This window comes from Elephantulus edwardii, unplaced genomic scaffold (genome assembly GCF_000299155.1).
Source record: "Elephantulus edwardii isolate Elephantulus edwardi_28Jun2011 unplaced genomic scaffold, EleEdw1.0 scaffold00104, whole genome shotgun sequence".
In the NCBI taxonomy this organism is placed as follows: domain Eukaryota; kingdom Metazoa; phylum Chordata; class Mammalia; order Macroscelidea; family Macroscelididae; genus Elephantulus; species Elephantulus edwardii.
Window position 1 is genome coordinate 5,551,516 of NW_006399854.1, and position 25,023 is coordinate 5,576,538.

The following is a 25,023-nucleotide window of genomic DNA, read 5'->3' on the forward strand; positions in this document are numbered from 1 at the left end:
AGGCAGTGCGGTTGGCGCAGGATAGAGCAGGGTTTAGATCTGTTGTGCATAGGGTCGCTATGAGTCGGAAACGACTCGACGGCACATAACAACAACAACCCTCCATCTATTAAGGAGAGTTTGAAGACAGTAGTATACTTGAATTCAAGATAGTTAGGGAAAGATTCTTAAATCCCATGATTGTCAAAGGGCCATGAAAGTTCTTTGTCACATTGATACCAGTGATTCATTCTTAGAAACGCATGGTTTGGTATCTATGCAATTAATAATGAATTTAACAGGATGAAACTGCTGTAACAAAATTTTAGTCTCTTCCACCCTTCTTTGACAATGAAATACATGGAATCAATATAAAGATACTTTTGAAGGTTTGAGAGGTCATGCTCAGAATGAAAAAAGCAAACTTCCAAACACAGAAAACAAAATAGGAACTATAATTAGCTACCTGGTTCTATCAAGTCTAAAGAGAAACAGTTTGGATAATGACAGTCTTAAAAGGTGCTTCCTTTTCAAAGCTAATACAAACAATTTTTTTCATGAAAAGTCTCTAATAAGCTGCTTTTCTTCTCTGTTCTGCTCTTTTGTCCTACCACATTATATGTTCAAGTTTAATGAAGACTACCTTTTGCACTTTCTCTAAAGATCACAGATACATGCAAGGGAGTAACTAAACAATAAGCCTGAGAAGTCACCAGGTTACTAACGTTCTTTCTCTGCCTTGTCACCACCACTCATGTTTTAATATAGAGGTTTTGAAAAGGTTGTTTTGGAAAAGAAAAAAAAAACCCAATTCATAACACAACTTGTATCTTTGCTATTAGCTTCTCTGTTAAAGGCCAATGATCAAATAGACAGCTATTAATGAGACTATAAATCAAAAGCTTTCAGGTAATGATAAAAAAATTCTTTTAAATATCTATTTCAAACCTTTTATCCTGTTATTGTTGATCCTTAAAGGAAAATTTCTTTGCCTATAGTTCATGGTGTCCTGAAATTGACACCAACTTGCTATTTGCTTAATTGGGAAGTAAAAAAATAAATTTAATCAGTGAACAAATGGCAGTAAATTGATGATTTCTTTCATAAACCCTTTAACAAGGACATGTAAGTTGCACTGATTATGCCCCAAGAGATGAGGGATGGTGATAATTCAGATGGGCCCCTTTGAAACGTTTTGCCAACTTTCTGTCCTGGTCCAGCCAGATTGCTTTGAAAACCTTGAGGAAAGACTGAAATTCTCCACCAATCTGTGACTGTATGCGAGTCTTTAGAACATTAATTGGAAAGACTAGAACTCCCAATATGGCACCCAGTAGGTCTCCACAGATAAAATAATTGACCAGATGAGCACTGTGAGACTTTGCTGTAGGCAGATGTTCCTTAAGGGGACTTTAAAGGCCACAAACCAGGGTATTGCTGGATCCATTATGGAGAAAAATGGGCGCCAAACCTCTAGAATACTCTCTAGTCCCGTAGCATTTGAGTGTTCTGAAAGCCTGATAGGTGTTGGTAAATTTGTCATGATACTTGTGGTCTTGAAGCAATGTTTGAACTCTTTCCAATGGCATGAAAACTGCCTCTGCTGTCCTTGCAAGCATTACCACCATGCCACGAGTAGCAAACTCGGGGGCGCTGACACAGGCACAGAAAGCAGGACATGTTCTCATACAGTCCAAATGTAAGAGCCAATACTGTTGTCTTCTGCATCAATGGAGAAAGGATTCCTCTATACAAATTCCAGAATCCATCCCTCCTCAACTGAAGTACTGCCTTCTGATTCCATATAGCTTTTGCCAAAAAGGACCTTTTGCATGGGAAAACTGATTACTATGTTGTTGAAAGCTGCACAGCAGCCACACAGGTAATGTTTTGCAACACCGGCATTGACAATGTGAGAGGCTACATCCTGTCTTGATGATGTCAGGGTTGGTGACCTCTTTGCATCAGTTTCTGAATCCATGAGGTCACTTAAAGGGTTTCTTCTTTATGAAGGATCTTTGTAAACCTGTAACATCACCTGAGCCTGGTGCTTTGTTGAATGCTTTTCTTTTATGATACCTTCCCCAATTTTCTCCTTTGTTACTAATCTCTTAGGTTCTCTTCTCACACCAGTTTTGAAAATTAGACCTCCCTTGGCTGCAGGTGTCCCATGTTCATTCCTATGAAGCCCCTGCCCTCACTTTTTTTTAAAGCAGTTGTATAGTTTCTACAGGGCTTTTGCACAGGTGTCTAGAATGATGTCCTAGATAGCTGCAGGGTTTGCCCTCTCACTTCTGTCAGGTCTACTCAGATGTGCCCTTCTCAGTGATGCCTACACTCACATAAATTTAAATTGTGCTTTTCTTCACTCACCAGTAACTGGACCACATTTTTTTTTTCTTCCACAGCCCTTTTAATAATTTGACTTGTTATACTTACTTGTTTCTTTGGTCTAATGAGAGGCTATGATCTGATTCTTTCAGTGTGGTACCAGCATCTAGGAGCACTTGTTTCATGGTGGAAAGGTATATTTTCTTGTATGAATTTTAGTGTATGTGTATTTTGTTTTCAAACAGTTTATCTGGATTATATTCACAAATTAAGTGGATGGATTTACTGTTTGATGCCTTTAGATTTGTAGTAAGTAGATCTGTAGGCTATTGAAATGCAAGAAGTATAGCCTTTGTTCACTTTTCACAATATAGTACAAAGGAAAACACTTTAACAGAAAAAAAACCCTTATAATAAAGCAAATATAGATAATGTAATATAGAAGTCTTATAGTAAGGCTTACATTTTACCAGAATTTGTATGGATTATTTCTCAAAAAAATCTGGGGAACCTGGAAGAAAACACCCCCCCCCATAGTTTATACAAGTTTTTTCTCATAGAGTGAATCAGCCCCAATTTCTGAATTATAATAATGAGTCATGGGTTCCAGTGGGAAGAGTCTGGTGTATGGAACACCTGGGTTCAGATGATAATACTGTTAATGTGTGAACCTAAATTAGGCAAATTACTGAATCCAAAGAGCTCTTTTCTGTAATGAGAAAATAGTACCTAGTTAAACGTGAAAACCTAAGCATAGAAGAGAGAGTAAGAAACCATATGTTGTTGTGTGCCATCGAGTTGGAACAGACCCACAGCTGACCCTCCGGTGGGTTTTTGGAGGCAGCCAATTGCAGGGGAGGAGGTTGTTGCCCAGCCTTCTTCCATGGGGCAGGTAGATGAAACCTACTTACCATTAGGGACTCAACAAGTAGATTTTCTTTTCCTCAAATATGCCTTGTAAATCGAGCACGACTCATAGTGACCCAAAAAGCCTGAAGCTGTTCCGTAACTATGGACATTTATCAAAGTTCATACCGTTTCAGGAGGCATGTTGTTTAGGAAGTGGATGCCACTCCTGTTTCCAAATATAGCTGTTATTGTTACTGTTAAGTGCTATAGAATTATAGATGACTCATAGCGACCCAATGAATGAAAGACCCGAACACTTATATAACTTTCAAATATGGCTACTTTAAAAAATTTTTAAATTATCTTTATTATCCTTTGAAAATTAAAGATTAGCCTAGAATAAACTTTAAGCTTTCATATATTTATTTTTCTGAGAAACTGATTAAGGTTTATTAATATACAATTTGCAAATCAGGTCAACTTTTCAACCCAGGAGTCAATATTACTCTGAGGATGAGAAAGCTTCCAAATGATTTTCTACCCTACTTCATCAACATTGCCATGGAAACAAGGCCAGAACGGATTTTTGTTTTTCAAGTAATAATTTATCCTAAAATGCAGCTTCCAGTCAGACCCTGGAGTTACTGTTTCTCCAAACAGCACATAATTTTTCAAAAGATCCTGATGCCTGAGGCAAAACAGTCTCCACTAAGCTGCTAATCAGGCTTAGTGACTTTAAGAAGGCAGTTTCTTCAACACTGAAGGTTCCAAAAGACACATAGGGCAGATGCCTGAATGGGTCATCCCAAATTTATGGACACTGAGAAATCTGTATTATAGAAGAGAATATGATTGCAACAGTATCATACCAACTAAAACACCAAATAAACCATGAATAGTGAAAAAAAAAAAGAGAGAATATGATTTCTCAGTCTCCCTTTTCTATTCAGGATATTACTATGGCTTGTTTGATTTTTAAGAAAAGGTTAAAATTGGGAGCAGAGTACTAGGATTCTCCTGGTCTTATGGTAAAGGAGATGCTTGTTAAAGGAGGCAGTCGGGCCTGCGACTCTAGTTCCTGCTCCACCTGGATACCCTTTCTTCTCTTCCTTTGGGTACCAGAGACTAACTGATGCACCTTGCATAGTTACTTGGAAGCTTTTAAGACCATAGAGACTACTACATGATGAACTAGGAGTTAAACACAGAAATATCAGAAACAATATTAGGCCAATTGCCTGAGATGACTCTGTAAATCTTTGATTAAAGAAACAAATCCCACAATGTGTTTGTTTATATATAAGCAGCATCATAAATTGTTTTTAATGTGTCTCAGTTTCAACTATTTTCTGCAAAAGTTCAGACTGTACATTATTCATATAAATGCAGCAACATTCATCTATTAAGGCACAAACTCCTCCTTGGTAGACTAACAGGAAATCTAATGCTATTTAGTTTGGTAATAGCTCCGACTCTAGATACTTCTTAACAACTTTAGTAAATTTATCAATAAAACATGATTCAAGAATTACAATATCAGCATCAGCTGTTTTAATACCTAATACAACTAGGTTAAAACTCTATAGCACTATACTAGGTATAGAATATCTAATGATACTTTTCATGGTTATTTTCTTGTGCTCATTTTTTATTATTTTCCTTTTAGTAAATTATCTATGAACTAATAGGAATAACCAGGGTAATGTGCAGGCTAAAATAATTAAGCTCAATAGTTAATTAGTTTAGGAGAACAGAGAAAATGGTTTCTTATATTTAGAAAACAGAACATTAAAACATCAATATCTCAAAATGAAATCTTTATTACTCACAATAATCCTTTAGTCCATCCAGTCCTATGTAGTTAAATTGTTCCATGAAATTCTGGAGTAGCAGCAATCTGTGAAATCATTAACATCTACATAATATTCTAGAAATCTTGATTGAAACTAATGTATCTATGTTCAAAATATCAAAGGCCTTTTCATAAGTCCAGTGGAGTCCATTTATTTTGGAAACACTCTGGTCCAGAACTTTCAGGAAATCAGCAACCAGAAAAAAATCTGTAAACAACAAAGCTAAAAAATGACTACGGTTAACTTATTACTACTAATAAAAGCCTAAAGAAAGCTAATGACAAAAAAATGCAATTTTAAAAAATACTCTTTAGACAAAAATATCTTTAAACATAATGTTTAACTCCATTTTAAAAGACTCCCCTGTTTAGCATGTAATTATATTGAGATATAATACCATACAGTCAAAGCATACCAAGATTATCTAGTCTCTAAACATTTGGTAGTTTAGTGGTAAGGAACTGTACTACCAACCCAAGGGCATACAGTGTGAACCCACCAGCTGCTCTGAGAAAGAAAGATGGGCAATCTCCTTTTGTATTATTTATTTCCTCTGACAACCTACTGGATGGCCAGGTATGAATCAGTTCTAACTTGACAGTACATAACAACAAAAGACATATGAATGTTAATAAAACTCCACAGGTAGTTAACCACTGACTTTGATATTGCTAGATTTAGAGAATGAAAGTTATAGCAATAACTGAAATGATGACATTATATTCTTATTGTCTTAGTATTAGACAAGACTCTGTCACACAAAGTTTTAAACCAAAGCAAATCAGCCACTTCTCTTGACTTGTAAGCATGTTTCATATAACTTACAGCACATTAAGTTAGCTTCTTTATTTAGTTGTCCAGTCTGGTTTTCCCCCTTCCAGCATATGAACAAATCTTTTCTGTGGTTTTCCTGAAGTTTCAAAGTTGTCAGAAGTTTATCATAGGCCACTGGGAAACAAAATATTCCTTTAATTAAAATTATTATAAAATGTGAAAGCCCTAGCTTTTTTAAAAACCTTGAGGCGTGTTTTCTCAACAAGAATTTAAGAACTTATTAGAGTTAGATATAAAATCTTGCCTCCAAGGCAAATTAAATAGAAGGTAAAATTCACTGTTCAATCCAATGAGTAAAGAAAATTCACTTTTAACAGCAAGACACACACATTATAATGTACAGTTTGATAATAAAAGTTCTTCAAAATTTCAGAAATAAGCCCATTAAACTTTAGCCAAATAAACCACTTTCAATCACATCAAATAAATTTTTTAAAAAAGAAACCTTTTAAGCTTTCTGTTTTACTATTATATCTTGTGTATCTTTTATGTTTATTGTAAAGTGGCAAAATAAACACATTTATTAGAGGATCCAAAAATATGTATTCTTTCTGCATGGCATAAAAACCCAAAAGTTAATCTATTTAATTATAATGAGTATCCACGAATTCAAATTAATTTGAGACGGTGAGGTTGGCACAGGATAGAACGGCATTTAGGGCTCTTGTACATAGTGTCTCTATGAGTCGCAAGCGACTTGATGGCACATACCAACAACAACAACAAAAGCAAATTACCTAAAGATCTTGAAAGTATCATCATCAAATATGGTAACTGTGGAAATAGGTTTGTTGAAATATTCTAAATCTCCATTCAAACTTTTACCTCCTTCTCTTCATTTGGTACAACTGCCAACCTGGTGGGCCGCCTTCTGCAAGCCAGTTGAGTCTTATGGCCAGAGTGGAGGCGGAATCCTTCCTACAAGTGGTGGGAGGAGTGGACCCAGCAAAGGGAGGTGCCAGCGTCTTCCTCCGGAAGGTGATCACCAGACATCATGTGACCGTCCCATTCTGATACCTCTTTCTAAAAGGTGGCCTGGTCATAATCCTGTCTCTGTTGGCTTTAAAGGGATTTGCAGAAAAAAGGAATTAGTGAAGACTATCTCTCATTCTTTTTAGTGAAGAAAGCCTTTTGCTCCCCACTTCCCACAATGTACTATCAGCAATGCATCTCTGTTAACAAGAGGAGCTATTTTATCCCGATCATTTCATAAATCACATTCAAGGACTACTCAAGAAGTCTGAGAAAGAGCGAAAGACTCCCAAACAAGGATTGAGTTGGACTCGCGCACATCCGAGCTCACGAGGATGGCACAGTATGTATGGGTTAGGGTTCGGATCCGTGGCTCAGAGGGTCCTAAGAGCGGTAGACTGCACCACTCCTAACAAGAAATCTGCCTGAAAACCCAGAGGGATTTTTCATGCTGAATTTTGACAATTATCATATTCTATGGTAAATTTTTTAATTGGTCTAAAAGGGTTGAGATCTAAAGACCTTTATTTCAAGCCTTCATTTCCGTAATGATTTACACCCCCCCCCAATTCTCCTCCCTTTATCCAGGATATAGAAAAATTAAGAGAGGTACTTTATTAAAGTTTTCGACAATTTATACAGGTGGTTGGGTTTCCCCCTCCCCCTTTATAGTCTTGAGACATTTCTTTTCGAAAACGCAGGATCACTGGCATTGAGTCACTTCCAAACTGCAAGGGGAGGAAGCCGCTCCACTTCTCCCAGCGGCGCAGGCTGGAGGCGCACAACTCGCCACGGCCTGCGCCACAGCAGCCGCCACAAGCTCTTAAACACTCTTCCATTCCACAAACCATTGGCGAGTTCCGAAGTTTACCTGTGAGTTTGTCCATGGAATCCAGAACGGGAACCGACTTCCTCAACTCATCGCGGTGGAGAAGGTGCCGATTCACACAGCCGACCCTCCTCCATGTGGCCTCTGAGGCGGCGAATCGCCAACTGGAGGAACCGCACCAACATCCCATCTTTCTCCGGAGGAGCGGCTGGTGGAACCGACCCACCGGAGACTCCAAAGACTTTGGGTTAGCAGCGCACCTCACCTACGGACTCTACGCCAGCAGAGCTCTCGGGATTTAGAGGGTTCACGTTCAGAAGTTGTCTACGTGTTCAAATGTTGGAGGAGGAAGGGGATGTGAGAGCCTATTCATAAAAAAACAAAACAAAACAAAACAAAAACCACAACAGCCCAACCTAAAACCAAAAACCAACCCAACAAACGTTAAGACAGAACAAAATAAAAAGCTGCTGCATTTTTCCCCCCACTTCCTCCACTGTTTGTTTTCAGTCGCTAACATCCCTGGCTCTTAGCTGAAACGGTAGAGCGAGGTCTCCCCACCACAGCCTGTGGATTCTGGGACGCAATGGCTTCCGTCCACCAGAACGCAAGGGTCTTCCTGATCCCCCTCCCCCAGAAGACAATGGCCTCCGTTCTTCCGGACACATGGGCTTCTGTCTGCCAGCATCCAAGAGTCTCCCTCCACTGAAACGCAATGGCCTCAGTTCATCCGGGCGCGCGGGCTTCTGTCCACTGGGACGCAGGGGTCCCTGTCCACCGAAAACCAAGGGTCTCCCGCCACCGGAGTGCAGTGGCCTCTGTCCACCTGAACACAAAGTTCTCTGTCTATCCACTGGAACGCAGGGGTTTCCGCCCATTGGGATGCAGTGGCCACCATCCTTCAGAACGCGCCTCCACGCAAGCGTGGTGGGTCTCTGCAGAGCGTGGCTAAGATTCCCGGAAGGCACCACGGGATTCTTGGTATCCAGGCTGGGCATCGCCAAGTGCGCTGGAGATTTGGTCCTGCTCGGCTTTAGCGATGTTCCCGGCCACCACGTGGAAGAGGGAAACCTCCTTGCCGGCATTTCTGTGTGCGGCTTGCGCCCCTTGGCGGTAACCGCCAACACGGTGATCTGGGCACGCCATAGGAAGTTTTCGCCAGGAACACGGATGTAGAGTTTACAGGATGCAGGTACAAGGGGAATATGAGAAATTGAGAAGGTTTGCGCTCAAGAGAGGTGATGTTTTTATTCTTTTGTTAGCATGGGACTGTTGGTAGATTTAGAAAAACGCATCTCCAAACAGTTGGTGCTTTGTTTACAGTTTGCTTCATTGTTGGGCATTTTTCTTAGTAACCCTTCTACCAAGAACTCACCCTATATTTTCACCATTAAACCTTTGTTGGGTTTTATAACTTTTCCTCCCAAATCTGCTCCTGGGTGGTCATTTTGTGGGCTGATTTTTATTTTATCGCTTGTTTTAGAATAATTGTAGAGGCAAGAAGAAATGTTCAGACTTACTTTATATAAAAGTTTGTCCAGGATATCACCCCAAAACTGTAACATGTTTTCTTCCCCCATGTGACCTCTGGGCATTCCTTTGGCTTCTCTGGACCAATCATCTCATAGTTGTTCTTGTTTAGTGTGTAGGTCATGCATTGAATATTGGGCTTCTAGCCCAAAAGATTGACTGTTCAGTGCCGCATCTGCTTTGTAGCGAGAAAGCTCTGGCAAACTGGCTCCAGTTAAGGTTTACAGTCAATACCGACAGAGGGCCTCCAAGAATCAGGGTGAAGCGGATGGCTGTAGATCATTTTGTGTGTCAGGTTATTTTGTTTTATAGGCAAAGCACAAGTCATGGTGGCATCTTTGCCACAAGGCAGCCACGCTAAGTGCTTGTCAATTAACTGAAAGGTGAATGGTTGGAACCCGTGCACTCTGGGAGAAAAATGAGGCAATTTGCTTTACAGCTTTAAAGACATTGGAGGGCAGTTCCATTCTGTTTTGTAGAGTTGATCAGAGTCCAAATTGACTGGATGGCAGCGGGTTTGATTTTTAAATATGCAGTACCTTTACCAGTGCTTGGCTAGCAAGGAAGTACTGTTGTCAAATGTTGACCATAGAAAAGTTCTTTCCATTGAGTGTTCAAATGAATATATGAGGCTATTGTGGTTGGTACGGTTTGGGTTTTTTGTGTGTGTGAGTGTGGTGTTCGGGGTTTTTTTTTGTTTGTTTGTTTTGTTTTTTATTCTGAGAGCAGCATCTGGGGATGTGTTCATTTTACTATATGGTGTGAAGTAAAATTTTAACTTGAGATTTTTCCAATTGATCATGAGAAATAACAACAAAAACCCCCAAATCCATTATTGTGGAATCATTTCCAATTGCTATCAGATAAAGGTGTACCAGAGAATGTCTGAGGCTTATCACAGCAGTGGACTGCCTTAGATTTGTTTCTCCAGCAGAATAGCTTTTGGTTACCAGAGTGACCGGTTAGTTGCTAATTAACACCCCAGCTTCTTGATGATAATTTTTGAAAAGATATTCTTGTTTCTCATATACTTTAAACTTTAAAAATATTGATAAACCTTAAATAAGGTGGTGTCACTATTTAAACTATTTTTACAAGTAGATTTCAGTGGCATTTATTACATTCACAATGTTGTGCAATCCGTCATCGCTGTCACTGTGGAAATTCAAACCTATTCCTTTTAAATAAGAAATGATGTCTTGCTGATCCTCCATTTGGCTCTCCAATGCTGTGAGTTACACAGAAGAAGATTGCCCATTTTATCCTGAGGAGCTGCTGGTGGAAGCCATGGCCAGAGAGGAGGGTATTTGGGTTAGCAGTGCAACTACTTATGGACCAGATATACAGAAAACCATTTTCATTACCTCAAACAGAAACTTAGTATCCACTAAGCAAGAACTCCATTCAACTTTCTGTGGATTTGCCTATTTTAGTTATTTAATATTTGAAAGAAGGAGTGGAATCCACTTTCTAAATAACGTGCCTCCGGAAACTCTATGAACTTTGATAAATGTCAATAGTTGGAGAGGGCCCTTCGGCCTTTTGTTCACAGGGTCCCTATGAGTCATGCTCGACTTGCAGGCAATCAACAACAACAATAACAGCGGATATTTAAGTAAGTATTCTTTTGTGTCTGACTTATCTCACCTTAGCATGATGTTTCCAAGGTTCACCCATGTTGTAAAATATATTGGAATTTTGTCCTTTACTATGCATTCCTGGATAATATTCCATTGTGTCTATGTACTACGTTTTGTTAATTTGATAATAGACAGTAAGGTTGCTTCTGCCGGTTCTCTATTTTGTATTAATGCTGCTATAAACATGGACATACAAGTATTTGTGTGTCTCTGTTTTCAGTTCTTTGCATAAATACTTGTAAAAATTCATGGGTCATGCAAATAATACCTGATCATATATTCCTTTTAAGCAGTCCAGAATAAGAGCTGCATAGTAAAGTAGACTGGGAGTGGGGGGAGGCAGACTGTACAACAATGAAAAAAATTTTTTTTCCAAGAGAAAAGCAGAGTGGTGGTGAGGTGAGCAGGGAGGAAAATGTGCAACAGTGAATGAATGGAAATCCAAATGCTCTATAAACTTTCAATAAAATCTCAACTTTTTTTTTAAAAAAGTGAAATGCAGGAGGGGAAGAGAGGGAAATGTGCAACAATGAATGAAGGAAAAAAATCCAGCTTTTCTGTAAACTTTTGTTAAAATTACAATTAAGAAAATGTTAAAAAAATTGATGAGTCAGTTGGTAAACTCCATGTTTAACATTTTTATGAACTTCTGACTGATTTCAAAAGAGGCTACACCATTGCACATGCCCACCAACACTGTATATTTCCCTTTCTCAGTATCCTCACAATATATATTATTGTCTGTTCTTTGATTATAGCAATCCTATTTATACTCATAATAGCCTTACTGTTTTTATTTGCATTTTTTCTAATGATTAATGGGAAAGCTGTGGTGGCATAGTCCATAGGGATCTGCACTTCTAACCCAAAGGTGGTAGCTCTATGATGGTTCGAATCTACCAGCCACCTCATAGGAGGAAGATACAGTCTCCTTCTGTGTGATTTACAGACTCCATAAAACCCTGTGGAGGGCCAGCTATGAATCACTTCTTACTTAGTGGTAAGAAGTGAGTGAATGACTAAGGAGCTCTGGTGATTCAGTCTATAGAAGGCTGTGCTGCTAACCCAAAGGCTTGGATCCACCAGTGGCTCCAAGGGAGAGAGAGATGGGCAGCCTTCTTTGCCTTTAACAACTTCAGAAACCAATGGTGCATCAGTCATGAGCTGGTTCCAACTTGATGGCAATGAATTCAGTTGAGTTGAATGTTTTATGATGTTGAGAATTTTTTTATATGATTATAGGCTGTTTGTATGTTTTCTTTGGAGAAGTGTGTGTGTTTGTGTGTGTGTGTGTACACTGTGGTCCTTTACTCAGTTTATTTTTATGCAGCTCTGGTTGCCTAGTGGGTAAGGAGCTATGCTCTCAACTCAGAAGCAGGCAGTTCAAATCCACCAGCTGCTCCAGGAGAGAAAGATGGACACTCTCCTCTTGCATAATTTGCAATCCTTGAAAACCCATTGGAGGGTTAGCTATGAGTTGGATCTAACTCGACCACCACCACAACCTATTTTTTTTCCATTGACTTTTGTTCTTAAGTTATAGAAGAATTTTATGGTATATTTTGTACATTAAAACCTCCTCAGATAGATTTCAACGGTTGTTTAAGTTGGTTTCAGGTTCATTGTGGACCCAATATTAAGAGTTTGCAATCCGGCTTCACTCAGATTTCCTGGAATGTTATTGATGTAAATACTTGACTGGTTGTAGGAAGGGCATAGTAGAAGTGAATCAAGACATTGTCCAGCAAGACATTGTTCAGCGGCTACCAGAGAAGAATGGCCCAGTGTTTGGTTGTTTCATGGAGCAGCAAAACAAGGCCCAGTGCATCCACTACCAATGTGTTACACAGAAGTCTCCTTTATTTGAGTATTGTTTCAGATGCTAGCCCAATTGGTGCTGTAAATTAATGGAATAATCTTCTAACTGGCTGTTGGAGGAATAGTTAAATGTAGTAACTCACCTACTAAAAAATGGAGACTCAGCTCCTTAAAATATGAATGAAACTCGTGACCCTTTTAAAAAAAATGAGAAAATATCATTAAAGCTACTAAATGAATGTTATTCACAAACCATATATTGAATGACTTAGCAGATCCTTCAGTGTTGACCCAGAAGATCTATCTTCTTTTCTAAATGAGAGAATATTTGGGTGACAAATCATCCTGACACCTTCAAGCCTACCATGTTAGTTTCAGCCTGAAAAGGAAACTGGATAGGTTCTGAGCAGTTACTAGAAACTAGTAAGACAACTGACTGGGACCTTGCCACACGGATACGTAGTTGTGTGCCCCCTTCTACCAGTATGTATTCTTGGTGCCTCTGTCTGCTGTCTTCAAGTCACATATAATCTGTCAGACTACTAACTGTGAGATCAGCAGTTCAAGTCCACCCAGTGCTCCTCTGGATAAAGACGGGCAATCCGAGTCTTTGTGAGTTGGCATTATCTCAGCCGCAGTTAGTTTTTCCATGAAAAAGAAATAAAAAATTGACGTTACCGTGTATATGATTTGCAAAAGTGTTCTCCGAGTCCATGGGATGACATTTAAATCTTCTTGATAGTCTTTTGCATGCAAAAATTTTAGTTCTGATGTAGCCTAGTTTATTTTTTCTTGTCTGTACTTTCAGCATAACTCGCCAACTTCTGAGTTCATGCAGATTTGCTCCAATATTGTTTGAGGGTTGGGTGTGTGGGGTTTTTTTTGTTTGTTTGTTTTTATCGTTTTTTTTTTTTTAAGAAATACAAATTTAGCTCTTAAATTCAGGTCTTTGGCCATTTTGAGTTAATGTTTGTATAAGGTCAAGATCTAGCATGTGGATTTCCAGTTTTCCCAGCAGCAATTTTTGGCAAAATTGCTCTTTCCTCATGTTTTGGTCCTGTCATCATTGTCAATATTCAGTGACTACAGATAAGAGGGTTTATTTTTGGCCTTCCCATGCCATTGATCTGTGTCTCTGTCCTTATGTCAGTACCACATTGTTTTGATTGTTCTGGTTTTTAGTACGTTCAGAATTCAGAAAGTTTGAGCCTTCCAACTTTGTTCTTTTTTAAGATGGGCTATTATGAGTTCCTTAGAATTCTTTGTGGATTTTAAAATAGAGTCCCTCCCACCCACATTTCTGTAGAAACATTATTGAGATTTTGATAGGTTTGCTTTGAAGCTGTAGATAATTTTAGGCAATATTGGTAGGTTAGCAATCGATAGTAAATTTTACAATGTATGAACATGGGACATTTAATTTAATTAGATATTATGTTTTTAATTTTGCATGTATCTTTTTTTATTTTAATTGAGATTTTAATGAAAGTTTATAGAGAACTTGGATTTCCATCCATTCATTGTTGCATATTTTCCTCCCGACCACCCCCAAGTTTCCCTGTCAAACAGTCTTCTAGGTGGTATAGCACTGGTCTGTGCAGAGACCGGGCTGTACAGAGGTAACTCGTGGTTGCTGTGATGCTGAACACTGTGACAATGATGTGCCAAACATGGTAAAGGTTACCCATGGTGGACAGTGTTGGCTGGAGCTTCCAGACTAAAACAAGCTTGGAAGCAGGAGTGGCATCCACTTCCGAAATGGATCCTCTCTGGAAACTTTAAGTATGAACAGTGCTCAGGCCTTTTGTTCATAGGGTCGCTATGAGTAATCTACGACTAGACAGCACCTAACAACAACAACAACAACCACCCCCCAAGTTGTTTTCTCTTTGAAAAAAAATTTTTCATTGTTGCACAATTTCTTTCCCCTCCTACACTCCACTTTACTAAGCAGCTCCTATTCTGGACTGTTGTAATGCAAATAATACCTGACTGTGTATTCCTTTTAAACAGTTCTTTTTCTCATCTGTTTCAATGCAGTGTACATTATTGATCTCATCTTTCCTTAATTTCCCCCCAACCTCCATGTCAGTACTGTTTTAAACAGTGAAATTATGTAATATCTGTCCTTTTGTGACTGATGTATTTCACTCAGCATAATGTCCTCCAGGATCACACATTTTGTATAATATTTTATGAGTTCTTTGTTTTTCATGCTGCATAGTATTCATAGAATATACAACAACTTCTCTATCCATTCATTTATTGATGGGCATATATGGGTTGTTTCTATCTCTTTGCTATTGTAAACACTGCAGCAATAAACATAGGTGTGCATATATCTGTTTGGGTGTCAATTCTGATTTCTTGAGGGTGTATTCTCAGTAATTCAATTGCTGGGTCAAGTGGTATTTCTATTTCCAACTTTTTGAGTAAGTACTATATTACCTTCCATAGTGGTTGCACCATTTTACACTCCCACCAACAGTGAATAAGGGTTCCATCTTCTCCACAATCTTGCCAGCATTTATGATTTGTTCTGTTAAATTTTGCTATTGTTACTGGAATGAGATGATATATCTCAGTTGTTTTGATTTGCATCTCTTTTAGAGCTAGAGATTTTGAACATTTCTTAATGTGTTTATTTGCCATCTGAATGTCTTCTTTGATGAAGTGTCTGTTCATATCCTGTGCCCATTTTGCAATTTTACCTTTATCTTGTTGTAGTGCTCCAGTATTCTATAAATTCTAGGTATAAGTCCCTTATCAGACATGTCATTACCAAATATTTTTTCCCCAGTCTGTGGTTTTCCTTTTTACCCTGTTGGAGAAGTTTTTTTTGGTGTGCTTAGGGATTTGATTCTTAGAAGGTCCCATTCATCTATTTTATCCTCTCCTGGTTGTAGGTATTTCAGGATGCTTGGAAAACTATATGGTGGATTAGGGATTCTAGAGTTCTTCCAAGCTTTTCTCTGATGACTTTTATAGTCTGTGGTTTTAGTCCTAGATCCTTGATCTACTTTGAATTGGTTTTTGTACCTGGTGTGGGATGTGAGTCTTGCTTAAGTTTTCTGCAGATAGTTTTCCAAAACTGCAAACACCATTTGTTAAAAAGGCAGTTAGATATTCTTTAATTGCTCTTAGCAATGTTTTAAAATTTTTAGTGTACAAGTCTTACTTGGTTTAGTTTATTTTCTAAGTATGTTCTGTTTTGATCCTCTCAAAAATTGATTTTTCCCCCTAATTTCTGTTTCCTAATTTCTATTTCTTTATTGCTAAGCATATAGAAATGCAGCTGTTTTTTTCATGCTGTTTTTGTATCCTTCCAGTTAGCTGAATTTGTTATTTGTTAGCTCTAAGAGGTAATATATAACAACCCAGTACACAGTACAAACACTGCCTGATCCTGTACCATCCCACACGGCTGGTATGTTTGAGCTCATTGTTACGGCCAATTCTTCAGATCATCTCAGTGAGAGGCCTCTTTGTTGTTGCTGTTGACTTTTTACTTTACCAGCTCTGATGCCTCAATCCATTGTGAGTAATGCAGCTAATCCAAAGAGCTCACTTCTCTGGCATTTAAAATCCATCAGCCCCTCCTCGGGAGAATGGTGGGTTTTCTCCCATGTGATTTATGTCCTCCAGAAATCCAATGGAAGGTCATTTTTAAGTCAGGACTGCCTTACCAGTAATGAGTTTGAGTTTCACTTTATCAAGTAAGCTATCCTTCTCCAGGAACTAGGCTATCCTTGATGACATGTCCAGAGCCATGAGACAGAATCACATCATCCATGCTTCTAAGAAACATTCTGATGGTGCTTCTTTCAAGACATTTGTTCATTCTTCAGGCAGCCCAAGGTATTTTCAGTGTACTTTGCTAATACCACAATTCAAAGGCAACAATTATTACATATATCGATCTTTGTCCAATTGCCTTTTAAAAAGATAAGACCATAAGGGCTATTATAAACCAAAAGTACGTTAGTGTTGTTGATTGTGATCGAGTCAAGCGTGACTCATAGTGACTCTATGAACAGAAGACCTGAGGCTTTTCTATGACTATTGTCAAACTTTATAGAGTTTCCAGAGGTATGTTGTCTAGGAAGTGGATGGCATTCCTGCTTCTAAACATAAGTATTACTGCTTATTTTTTACCTGTTTAGTTACCTTCATGCACTTTCATTGTTGTCCTTTTGATGCTGAGTTGTAGTGACCCTGTAGGAGAGAGCAGAGCTGAGCGATAGGGTTTCCGGGGCTGGAAGTCTTTAGAGGAGCACACAGCCTCATCTTTCTTCTGCTAAGTAGCGGGTGGTTGTAAATCTCTGACCTTTAGGTTAGTCAAATGCTTTAACCTTAGCACTTCTAGAGCTTCTTGATTACCATAACTAGATCCCCCCCCCTTCCTATGGCTTTGAACGTTGTGACTTTTTATTTCATCCTGTACAACCCTCTTTAGTATTTCTTGTAGGAAAGTTACCCTAGTAAGAAAAATCTCTTAGCTTCTGTTTTTCTGAGAATGTCTTAATTTATAGTCAGTTTTAAGGACAGTTTTGTTGGATATAGAATTTTTAGTTGGTAGTTTTTTTGGTTTTGTTTTGTGTTTTACGTTCAGCATTTTTTTTTTTTTACCCTCATCCCACTTCCTTCTGGCCTCTTATGATTTTAGATGAGTAATAGCTGTTCTTATTGAAGATTGCTTGTACGTGATGAGTTCTTTTTCTTGACACTTTCAAGATTGTCTTTTTGCCTTTAAACACTATTATTATGATGTGTGCTATCATGGTACTGAAGCAGCACTGAAGACTTGGCAAAAAAATAAGCCCCCAGGAATCTTCGGAATATCATTTCATCTGTCTCCGTTAACAGATGCAGTCTTAGGCGTGCTCACCAGTTTATGCCAGGAAATTTGGACGATAGCTACCTGACTCATTGACTGAAAGAGATCAGTATTTGCTCCCGTTCCTCAGAAAAGTGATCCAACAGAATGTGGAGATTATGGAACAGTATTACTGTTGTTGTTAGATGCCATTGAGTCAAGCACAACTCATAGCAACCCTATGAACAACTGTCCTGAATATTGTCCTATCCTGTGCCATCCTCATAATCTCTGATACATTTGGGTCTGTTGTTACAGTCACTGTGTCAATCCATCTTGATGGAGGTCTTCTTCTCTTTAGCTCACCCTCCATCTTTACAAGCCTTAAATCCTTGTCAAAGGAATAGCCACTAGCAACAAGTCTAAAGTTTGAGAGATGAAGTCTTTGTCATTCTTGCTTCCAAGGACCATTCTAGCTGCACCTTTTCCAAGACACACCTATTTGTTCTTTTGATAATTCATGCAATGTTCAGTACTCTTCTCCAACACCACAATTCAAGGACGTCAGTTATTCTTCTATCATTCTGATTCATTATCCATCTCTCAGATGCACAGCAAGTAATTGAAAAGACCATGGCCTGAATCAAGCTCACCTCTGTCTTCTAACTGACATCACTGCTCTTCAAAATTTTGGAGAGATCACTGACAGCCACTTGCCCAGAGCAGTACATCTTCTTAGCTCCTGACTACTGGTACCAAGGGTGTAGATTGTGGATCCAAGCAAGACGAAATCATTAACAGTTTCATTCCTTTCTCCATCTAGTGTGATGTTGCCCATTGGCCCAAGGATACAGACCTTTGTCTTTTTTATATCAAGATGCAATCCATATTGCAGTCTGTGATCTTATGCAACAAATGCTTCATGCCCCCTTCATTTTCAGCAAGGAAGATTGTATCATCTGCATAGCACAAGTGGTTGGTGAATCTTCCTCCAATCCTGATGCCACATTCTTCAGTCTGGCTTCATGAACTATTTTCTCAATATACAGGTTGAATAGGTATGGAGAAAGGACAGACTTCATTCCTGATTTTAAACCATACAATGTTTCCTTGTTCCATTCCGATAACAGCTTCTTGTTTCAGGTAATAGATTTTGCATGAGTACAATTAAAGGTTCTCAGATTCCTGTTCTTCTCAGTGTTAGCCATAGTTGTTGTGATCCACATGGGCAAATGCTTTTGCATAGTTGACAAAATACAGATGGACATTCTTCTGATATTCTCTGCTTTTAGCCAGGATCTATCTCACATAAGCAGTGACATTCTTAGTGTTACAGCCTCTTCTAAATCTTGCTTGAATTTTTGACAGTTCCCTGTTAATGTCCTATTCCAGTTGTTTTCAGGTGGTCTTCAGCAGTATTTTGCTTGTTGTTATGTGCCATGAGTCACCTGCAACTCATGGTAACTCTATGTACAATAGTACACAGAAGTCTGTCCTCTCTTGAGCCAGTCTCACTGACTATGAACACCTACCCTCCTACCCCAGTTACTGTGTCAGTCTATCTCATCTGGGGGCTTCCTCTCCTGCTCTGTCCCTCCAACCTTCCAAGCATGATGTCCTTTTCCAAGGACTGGTCCCTCCTGGCCATGTTCCCAAAGTACATGAGACAGAGCTTCAAAATTCTTGCCTCCAAGGAGAAACTTTGCTTCACCTTCTCTAAAACAGACCTATTTGTTCTCTTGGCAGTCCATGATATGTTTAAGACTCTTCTCTAGCAACACAACTTATAGGCATCTATTTTCTGTCATCCTTATTCATTGTCCAGCTCTCTGATGCATAGCAAGCAATTGAGAGGACCATGGCCTGGATCAGGCACACCTTAGTCTCTAGATGGATATTATTGCTCTTTTGAACTTTGGAGAGGTCACCGACAGCAGATTTTCCCAGTGTAACTTGTCTTTCGATTTCCTGACTGCTACTGCCAAAAGTGTTGATTGTGGAACTAAGCAAGAATTGTTAAGAACCTCAATCTCTTCTCCTTCTATTTTGATACTGCCAACAAGCCCAGTGATGAGAATCTTTGTTTTCTTGATGTTGAGCTTCAATCCATTTTAAAGCATGTGATATTAATAATACCGTTCAGTATTTCCATATTCTGTTAGATCATCTTTCTTAGAAATAGTAACAAATACAGATCTCTTCCATTCAGTCAGTCAGTCAGCTGTTCTCCAAATTTCCTGGTGTAGACTGATGAGCAAATCCAAGTTTAGTTGAAAAATTTCAGTTGGTATTGCATCTATTCCTGGGGCCTTATTTTTTGCATCTTCATTTCAGTTTGAACTTCTTCCTTTATTAACACTGACTTTTGCTCATATGATATTTTCTGAAATTGTTCAGTATTGACCATTTCTTTTTGGTGCAGTGACTTTGTATATTCCCTCCATTTTCTTTTAATGCTTCTTAGATCATTCAAGATTATGCCTATGACATCTTTCAATATTGTCAATCAAGGCTTGACTATGTTTTTAAGTTCTTTCATCATAAGAAATGCTAGTGGAAAAAAAAGAAAAATGATGAGTATTATTAGTATCTATAAAAAGAGCAAGGGCTGTGTGGGGATGGTCCTATCTGACCTTTGCCAATTTCACAGAAAGGAATTATCTCCTCAACAACATCAGCAACACAGAAATAATTTCCATTAGATCAGACATGTCCTCCATACTCCCGCACTTCTTTCTACTTATCCCAACATCAATCTTACTATTTTACTGGGTCCAAAATCCAATGTGATGACTCACAGACTTCACAGAACCATATCGAGGACCACAAAAGTTTGTAATCCAGGTTAGTAGCAGAATATAGTCAAGATAGCTTCCGAAATGTGCTCACAAGTGCCTCAGCCTTGAGACCAGTGTTACCAAGTTTTTGGTTCTATCAGTATTGGTTCTGCACACCTCCCTCAACTCTCTCCACTCCCTCCTTCCGGTCTCCTAGTTGTCCAGCAAACTTGGGCAAAAGGCTCTTAGTTCTGGTTCCATGAGGGATAGCAGTCCCAAGGGCAGCTCATCTCCTGTTAGGTCTTTGGCCGTCTGTTTCAGATGCTATGGCTATTACTCTGGTCCTGAAAAATGGACGTGCATTCTACTGGTTACTCTTCTAGTAGTGTTTCTCCTGCTACTGGATCTGCCCAGTTTAATGGTGAGAATAGTCACCCCCTTTGTGGATTGGTGGAACCAGCCGATCCCTTGTGAATTGGTGAGACTAGCCAATCCTCTTGTGGATAGACAGACACACCCTAATTGCATATTTCTGCAAATCAACATGACAATGTCAAATGCGGTGACTAGGAAAGTAATTTTGAACATCACACTTTTCATACCATGATTATCACATGTAAGGAAATATTGCTGAAGATCATCCAAAACCAACTAGAACAGTATATTTAAAGAGGAATGCCAAAAGTTCAAGCTGGGTATAGAAGAGGCTGTGGCACCAAGGATATAATTTCAGATGTCAGAAGGATCCTGGCTGAAAGCAGAGAAGACCAGCAGAATGTCTGTTTGTGTTTTATTGACTATGCGAAGACATTTGACTATGTGAATCATAGTAAACAATGGTTAGCCTTGAGAAGAATTGGAAACTCTGAACACTTAATTATAAACACACAAAATCTGTATCTAGGCCAGGAAGCTGAATGGAGAAAGGATCACTGAATGGTTTAAAATCTGAAAAGGTGTGCTTCGGGCTTAATCCTTTCTCTAGACCTATTTAGTCTCTACGCTGAGTAAATAATTGGGGAAACTAGATTCTGAAAAGAAGATGGCTTCAGGTATAAATGAAGATTGATCAACAACCCGTGTTATGCAGGTGACACAATCTTGCTTGCTGAAAGTGAGAAAGACATGAAATGCTTGCTGCAGAAGATAAAAGATCCTCATCTAGTCCTCAGTATGGTTTACATCTCAACATCAAGAAAGTAAAAATCCTTACCACTAGGCTGACAAGCTTCATCATGATACATGGAGAAAAGATTGAAATTGTCAACAGTTTCATCTTACTGGGATCCACCCTTGCCATCAGCAGTGAAGAAATACAAAGTGTTGCAATGAGAAAGTTGGCTTTCAGGGACCTCTCCAAAATACTGAGGAACAGTGATACTAGTTTAAAGACCAAGGTGTGCCTGATCCAGCCCTATGGTCTTTTTCATTACTAGTTATGCATCTGAAAGCTGGACAGTGAATAAGGTTGACAGAAGAAGAATTGATGCCTTTGAGTTGAGGCTCTGGAGAAGAGTAACACATACCCCATTGACTGCCAAAAGAGCAGATATGTCTTGGAGAGATTGCAACTAGAGTGCTTCTTGGAAGCAAGGATGGTGAAGCTTCATCGCATTTATTTTGGGCATGTTATTCAGAGTGACTGTTCCTTGGAAAGGGACATTCTAAGTATTAGAAAGGAGGAGGATCAATGGAAATGAGATTGATTGGCTTAGTGATGGTAGCAATGGGTTTCACTGTCAGAGATGATGTGGATGTTGCATGATAGGACAGGGTTCAGATCTGTTTTTCATAGGATTGCAGAGTTGTACTCAACTCGATGGCACGTAATGACAAGTATTGTCTTACTATTGAGTTATTCTGCTTAGAGTTTGTTGAGCTTCTTGGATATTTTATTTTTGTCTTCGATTAATTTGGGGAAGTTTTTTACCACTTGTGTTGTTAGGTGCTATCTAGTAGGACTCACAGGGACCCCATAAACAGCAGCCTTGAACTCTCCCTATCTGATGGCATCCTCACAATCTCTGACATACTTGAGCTCACTGCTGCAGTCACTGTGTCAGTCCATCTGTTTGAGGGTCTTCCATTCTTTGCAGTTCCTCAAACTTTCCAAGCATGATGACCCTCTCCAAAGAATAGTCCAAAGTATGTGAGACAAAGCTTTATCATCTTTACCTCTAAGGAGCACTCAAGCTGCACCGGTGCAAAACTCATCTATTTGTCCTTTTGGCTGTTCATGGGATATTCGGTATTCTCCTCCAGCAACACAACTCAAAGGCATCATTTCTTCTATCATCCTTATTCATTATGCAGTGCTCAGATGTATGGCAAGTGATTGAAAAGACCATGGCCTGAATCATGTGCCCCTTGACCATTAGTTTTTGAAATAGTCTTTCTAAAACTTTCTCTCTTTCACTGTCTGGTCTTTCACAGATGCTTATAATGCTTATGTTGGTTTAGTGTATAATGGCTTATGGTTCACTTTGTTTCTGTTCACTTTCCTGCCATCTTTTTTGTGTTGGTTTTTTTTTTTAACTGCTGTGTAAAATGACCATTTTTGAAGCTAAAGATTTAATTTTATTTGAATTTATAATCCAGACCTGTGGAAATGGCAGTCCAAGAAAGAAGGTAAAATGGTATATTGCACTGGGCAAGTGTACTGCAAATGATCTTTGCCAAAAGAGCCAAGATGTAATTTTGAGAATTAAAGTTCACCTGACTCAAGACATGAGAAAGTTTGAAGATGAATGAAGAAGATCAAAGAATGGGTGCCTTTGAATTACAGTTTTGTTGAGGAATATTGAGTATACCTTGAACTCCTGGAAGAATTAACAAGTATGTGTAGAGGAAAGTGTAGCCCGAACGCTCTTTAGAAGTCAGGATGATGAGACTGCATGTCACATACTTTGAATTTGTTACTAGAAGGGCCGAGACCCTGCAGACGTGCTTTGTAAAATAGAGGGTCAGTTAAGGAGAGGAAAATCCTCAGTGAGGTGGGTTGACACATTGTAATGGCTTAAGCACAGCATGTATTGTGAAAATGTTGCAGGGTCAAGCAGTATCTTTGTTCTGTCCTTTTGGGTATGCTTTAAGCTAGGGCCAACTTGATAGCACTTAAAAACAACTTATTGAAGTTTGCTGATTCTTTGTCTATTCAGGTATGCTGTTGAATCTTTCTAAAGAAGTTTTCATATTAGTTATTGTACTCTTCAGATACAGAATTTCTATCTGTTTCATTTTTATAATTCATGTGTTGTTATTGATATTTTATTCATGTGTAGCTCTCTCAGTTTCCTCTTAATTCTTTGGCCCTTCTTTTCATTAGTTCTTTGAACATAATTAAAACAAATGATTTAAAATCTCAGCCCAGTAAGTCCTATGTCTTGAATTCTTTAGGGAGAATATATGTTCATCCCCCCCCACCCTTGAATGGCCCATATTTGTTTGTTTGTAATTGGCTATTTTTAAGGAAAATTGAATATTTTAATGTGTTAAGTCTGGAAATAAGTTTCTCATCTTCCCCAAAGGCTTTTTACTCTTGATTTTTGTGTTCAGTGTTTTGACTGAGATTCCCTTGGATACTGTGAGTTTAAAAAGAAAATCTTTCTTCTCATCGTTTGGGGTTGGCTCTGTACTGCGCAGCTTCTCTAACACTTAGCCACCCATTTACAATTCTGTCTCAGTCTTCTCGTGTTTTCACTGAGCCCATACATATCTAGCAACCAGTGGTAAAAGTTTAGTAGCTGAGCATTTATCCTGTCCCGGATATGCTGGAGCTTTGAGTGCTCTTACCAAAGAAACTCTCCACATTGTCCTCCTTGACTCTACATGGTCTCTTGTGTGTTGTACCTGTAATCCTTTGTCTCAAGGAGCTGTAGGGTTGTTGTGTTGTTTTTTTAAAAATATCTTTATAAGTGTTTCCAAGTTATGCCTGCTGTTTTTCTGCCTTAAGTAAGTTCTGAGCTAGGTTAAAGGTAACAGTCTTGCATCACTCCTTCAGGTAGCACGTGCAGACAGGTTTTTAAACAAACAATCTGTTCTTCTAACTCACAAATCAGAGCAGCAGGCTCCCATACTGTAAACGTGGCTGCCATGTTCAAGATTGCCTCCAGCGTAGGAGGAGGTAGAGTAAGGACAAATAAAAATACCATGAAGCTCTTCCACTGGTGGAGAAACAGTGCATGAGAGAGAGACCTCGGATGAGATGGATTGATACAGTAACTGGGGCATTGAGGGTTGGTGTGTCGGAGTTAGTGAGACTGGCTCAGGATAGGTAAGGATTCAGAACTGCTGTACATGGGGTCGCTATACATCGCAGGTGGCTCAGTGGCATACAACAACAACAACAACAACAACAACAACAACATTTTCTTGACTCTGTTTCCTTTGTAGCTGTAAACCTTTGATGATTTTCTAGATTTCTACTAAAAGTATTTCTGACAGTGTCTTGTTATTCTTAGATGTTTCTACAGAGGAACATGAATTTGGAGCTGTCTGTTCAACCATTTTGTGCATATTACTCCCTGGTTGATTTTTGTAAGCTTATCAAACTGCATTTATTGTCTATCAAGTTCTTGTGTCTGTTACAATGCTTCAGAGGTGCTTCATTTAGTTTGTGTAGAATTGCAAATGGCCTGCCTGTCAATTCTTACTAAGTACACAGTTTTTCTTCCTTTGTTTTTTTTTTTTTAAAATCCCTGTGATATAACTTACACTTAGTAAAAAGTACACAAGCCTAAAGTGTACTGCTTTAAGAATGTTTATGTCTGTTTCCACTAATGTAAGTACCACCCAC

General features: G+C 38.9%; 1 protein-coding gene and 1 pseudogene across 1 annotated transcript in view; one reads left to right on the top strand and one right to left on the bottom strand.

Moving 5' to 3' along the window:
* Window positions 1-25,023, top strand: part of SYT16 (synaptotagmin XVI) — a 182,548-nt gene that overhangs the window by 38,941 nt on the left and 118,584 nt on the right. The window lies entirely within an intron of this gene.
* Window positions 1,081-2,495, bottom strand: LOC102859446 (annotated as a pseudogene).